At 42.5% G+C, this 5,350-nt stretch overlaps 1 long non-coding RNA gene across 1 annotated transcript; it reads right to left on the minus strand.

The window, feature by feature from the left end:
• Nucleotides 1-2,443: 2,443 nt before the first annotated feature.
• Nucleotides 2,444-5,118, minus strand: LOC123411749. Its single transcript, XR_006613317.1, has 5 exons — nt 4,382-5,118; nt 4,204-4,270; nt 3,951-4,031; nt 2,888-2,968; nt 2,444-2,590 (listed from the first exon to the last, which is right to left on the minus strand). It is a non-coding gene; the product is annotated as an uncharacterized LOC123411749 (long non-coding RNA).
• Between the last annotated feature and the right edge of the window lie 232 nt (nt 5,119-5,350).

Here is a 5,350-nt window from a genome sequence, read left to right on the forward strand (position 1 = left end):
GAACAAGCAAAGAAAAGGAAAACGGACGACTCATCCTCGGCTCCCAAAACGGCTGAAGTGTCTGGTATGGGTAACTTTGTCCCAGAGGATCCAGAAGAACCAGTTGAAGTTCGTGATGATATTTTTGATGATGTTCCTGATATCCGGGTCAACCCTTCAAGCCCTCAAAAGGAGGTGATTGAAAACATCAACCCGCCCAGTCCTTCTAAGGCGCCTGAAGATCCAGATGCAGTCATCGTTACTGGTACTGGTTATTCTAAACCTGCAACCGCGGTGTTAACCAGACACACGCAAAAATATGCCCAAGTATTTGCAGAGAAGGATATCGCCAAGCTGAAGCTTCCTCATTATGAAAAATTTGAGTTTGAGGAACTATATTCTGGTTTTGTGAGCCGCGTGGAGACAAGCCATGAGATGGAAAAAAGCCTCGCCAACCTGATGTGGATCAAGCATGATGTATGACATCTTTTATTACTATTGATATATCCTCCCATTAGCCCTCCAAAGGATGGGTCATCCATGACGAATCATGCATTTGTATCATTCTTCAACCTATAGCCCCCAAGGACCGGGTAATCTTTGTAAAGATGAGCCGGGTCTTGAACCTATAGTTGGAAAAACAGCTTCAACCTGTAGCCCCCAAGGGCCGGGTCATCTTTCGAAACATGAGCCAGGTCTTTAACTTATAGTTGAAAAAACAGCTTCAACCTGTAGCCCCCAAGGGCCGGGTCATATTTTGAAAGATGAGTCGGGTCTTTAACTTATAACTGAACAAAAAAAATTCTTCAACCTGTAGCCCCCAAGGGCCGGGTCATCTTTTGAAAGATGAGCTGGGTCTTGAACTTGTAATTGGATAAAAAATTTCTTCAACCTGTAGCCCCCAAGGGCCGGGTCATCTTTTGAAAGATGAGCCGGGTCTCGAACTTGTAATTGAATAAACAATTTCTTCAACATATAGCCCCCAAGGGCCGTGTCATCTTTTGAAAGATGAGCCGGATCTTGTTTGAAGGTATGACCTTAGAAGAATTGAGTCATACATTAGCCCCCAAGTGTCAGGGATGTTGCTTGCAAAGGTCCTGAAACTTGCTTCCCCAATGTTTGTTACAGGAATCCTTGGCTCGGGCTGACTCAACCATGGCCGGCTTGAAGGAAAGCTTAGCTGAGCAGCAGGACGCTCGGGCTAAGTGTGAAGAAAAGTTTCGCCTTGCCCTGATTGACATAGAAAAAATGAAAGTAGAGCACAAAAGGTTTGAAGATAAGGCCCATGCCGAGCAAGCCGCCATTTTGAAATGGGCGGAACATGCCGAAGAGAAGCTGAAGGCCGCCATTCAAGAACTTTCCGGCTTGAAGCATCACATCTCCAACATGACCCAAACCATATTTGGTAAGGGTCAATTACTTTCTTCTGAAAAGTCCTGTGTACAATATTGCAACCATTAATTATCTTTGTTTTGCCACCTATAGGTCCACGAGCCGCCACCCTGCAGAATGACTGCATTCTGAAGCTGAAAGTGATCTATACTTTGATAGAGCAGCTATATACTGGCGGGATGATGACTATGAAGGCTGTTATGGGCAACTGGGAACCCATAAAAGCCATCAAGCATATGTTGGGTTGCTTGTCAACACCGCCGCCCCAGATAGAGGAGCTAAAAAGGTCAGCCGCCCGTAAAGGAGCGCTAACCACCCTAAGCCGGTGTTTGGCCTATGCCCTAGAACTTAAGCCGGATGAGGTAGCTGGTGGATTTCCGGAGCTGAAGGATGATGCGTTAGTTTTCACTGAGGAAGACTACCATGATTGCATCAAGGAGTCTCGCTTTGCGGCGACTCAGCTAGCAGCCGGCCTAGATTTAGGCAAATACCACTACAAGAAATAAGGTCAATTATGACTCCCTATATTGGGCATTGAATCGTCATTGTTGTTGCTTATTGACCTTTTTTGACCAAATTTACAAGGTCAACAGTTGGCCGTCAAGAATGAACAAACTTGACCTTTATAAAATTTTGGTCATAGATCTTTATTGACCAAAATTTTGGTTTGGTCATTACTCAATTGTGTGAGCCACGTAGGATCTGACGTGGTTGTGCTGACATGGCATTGCTAGTGACCAAATGGAATCATCATAAATTACACAACCCAATTCAATAATCTAGTCTACATGGGCCTCCACCAATACTATTTTATTATTAAAAATGTCTAAATTGTTTAGGCTGATGCATTATTTTTCCAAAATCATGTATATCTCAGGATAGGCCCATTATAAAACAAGTACAAAAGAATAAAAGATTGCAAATTAGTTGTATATATTTCATTTCAGTAACACATCACATGAATTACAATACATCATCCATCGACTCATCTACACATAAAGGTTCAAGGTCCTACAAGTGCATAACAAAATAGTTCTACAAGTGGAGGTGCACAGCAAAATGGCCCAACAAGTGCATAATCACACATCAACATAGTTCGACAAAGATTGGATGAGAAGCACAAGTTTTTGTTGATCACACATAACATCAATGATAAACGAATCTTCTTGTTCCCTCCTCCTGTCCTGTCCTCTACTTCTACTGGGTGCTTCAGATCATCCTGGTAATTCAAATAATCAAACATAAGAAAGCATACAACTTCTCTCAATGAAGGTACGAATAAAATACATGTGAATCTTTTCTTAATTTAATATTTAAGTCTCTGAATAAGTGTCTATTCTGCTTCTAATCACCATGATGTCAAAAATGCATGCAAAGTGTGCGTGCACGCACCGGGTACAGAATATTATAATGTACAAGTAATAAATAAATTATAACTATTTGATCCTCTAACAGTAGTGGTGTATTGAGCTTTGACTACGCGTATGTTTGCATGTACTAGTAGTTGGGGCGCCACCTGAGGTGTGATGGTGCGTTGCCTGGCTTGTTGCTGTCCATTTTGCTGACTTGTTTGGTCTCTAAGAAGCTTATTGCACATCTATATGTGTTGCAACAGAGAAAATAAGTTCAGAACAACTTAAACTCGTTGTAGAGATAATGACTACCATCCATTATAGTTGGTATAAAGATAGTGTAGCATATATGTTTGCATTTATTAAACAAGAAAGATGACATACGGAGATACAACCTGATGGTATGAAATAAGTTACTATACTAAAGGCGCATGTATGTATCTCCCTGAATTATTTTGTACAGAAATGGTTAGGACTAACTGCATGTATGTATGTATCTCCACTGTTTCTATTCTAATAAGAGGTGAAACACATTTTTCTATTAAGGCTATGCAAAAAAACATTATTCTATTAAGGTATTGATTCATTAGTTAAGATCTCCCTGAATTTTTCCTAGGACTGATTGTATTTCCACTATTCTATTCTAATGAAAGCTGAATTACATTACTTTATTATTAGGTTCACATGGTCCATCCATTTCTACCTCTTTCTTTTATCGATCAGACTTTTTAGATTAAAAAAGGTGCTTCCAAGGCGTGAACTCTAAAAAAGGTATAATTGATGAAACACAACAGTTTACATAATTAGACGGTATTGTTATCCCTTGAAACTTAATTAGACAGTTTATTGGAATTGATATCTTCAACTGTATATTGTCAGATTTTGAATTATTTTCCTCCTGAAACAGAAACATTCTTGTACCTTTCGCTAGTCTTACTTTGCTAAGCAAGAATAACTGAATCCATTTGGGCTATTGCTAGAACATTGTTGCATTTTACCATATCCATCGAAGTAGGAAGCTAAAATACTAGGGGTGAAATCTGTAGCGCATGTGTATAAAAACAAGAATTCATATAAATCCTAGTGTAAATCACGTGTCATGCAAATGTGCGTGCAATGATATGCTTGACTTGGTAATGCTAGTGAACTGTGTACCTCAAAATCTAACCGTGTACAAGAATCTCATGGGAAAAAGATGGTATGGGTCTGTTGGAATGTGATACCTACCCGCACGGAGATTTCAGCACGAATCTTAGCTCCAAATGAAAAGGAGCAGAAAATTGAATGAAGCCAATTTTTTTCAGTCAACTGTAAAATAGCAAACATGTCAAAACTAACTCGAATTTGCAGCTTCCATGAATATTGACAGGCCGGGCGAGGGTTAGTGTCTCCACCAAAGTAAAGTTCCGAAGCACGGACATAAGAAAAGTAGCTATGGTATACCCATTTGACTTAATCACAATCGAATAGGAGTTCTTACCATATTAAAATAAGCAGCCTCCACTAAGGAAGGGAACGGCTAATTAAGCACCCTCCATTAAAATTTCCTATTTCCATGAGAAATTAATTAATTGAGTTAGTTCAGCCAAAACATTGAAGTCCCTACATAAAAAAGAAGGAACAATGCATCTAAAACAGAGAAGAAACAGGCTTATCACCTTTTGCGGGAACGAAAAAGAGACTGTAACATGGTTCCCCGTCTGTAGACTTGAGCTCCTCATCTTCTTCTCTGTCATCCACATATTCTTCTTCTTCTGTATTATCTCCACCTCCACCTGCATTAATTCCATGGCCAGATGCCAATCTCCAGTTCCCCAACATCACCCATTACCTACAGGTAGTACGAAACTCCCTTTCTTTCTTCATCTTGCTCTGCACCACATCCCAAAACAAAGAACCCTAACCTAGAGATTTAGAAACTCAAGGAGAAGAGGGAATAATAGGAGGAGCGAGGGCTCACCAGCGATAAGAACTACGACAATGGAGATGGGTACAAGAGAAGGCCGTTGTATCCGGAGATTTCGGGCAGGACCATTGCATATCCCACGCCGACCTCCGGGTCGCTACCGCATAGCAGAGGGAAAGGGGAGTACCACACATGCGAGAGAGGAGTAGTCTTCACCTCCAGGTCGTCCCTCCGGCAGCGTAGCTGTCGTCGCCTCTGCAATCGCTAGAGGGGAGGAGATGGGGGATATAGGAATGCCGTTGAGCCCAGCCGTCGGTTACCGCGAGCTATTCATCCTCAAAAGGGGACGAGCTGTTGTAGGTGGAGGAGGACAGCAGGCTCCGGAGCGATCTTGCAGAGGGAGACTGCGGGCTCGGCATGGCCTGCAGGTGGAGGAGGGAACAGCGGCGTGCGCGGGTGCGGGGAGGGTGGGAGCCGCAGCGGGTGCGGGGAGGGGATGGGGAGGGAGGTGGCGGCGGCGATCTGGAAAGGGAGGAGGCGACGAGTGGCTAGGGTAGGGTTCGCGAGGACGAGTAGTGGGGCTGCTAGTTTTTTTTCTCCTGTTCTTCAGATGGATGAATGGATGGATGGACGTGGGATTGCTAGCAATGGACGGTAGGATTTGTGCCATGTCATCGATCCCTGGCATAAATGATTTAGTAGGAAAGAAGATTGTCAAATT

This window comes from Hordeum vulgare, chromosome 7H, assembly GCF_904849725.1.
Source record: "Hordeum vulgare subsp. vulgare chromosome 7H, MorexV3_pseudomolecules_assembly, whole genome shotgun sequence".
In the NCBI taxonomy this organism is placed as follows: Eukaryota; Viridiplantae; Streptophyta; class Magnoliopsida; order Poales; family Poaceae; genus Hordeum; species Hordeum vulgare.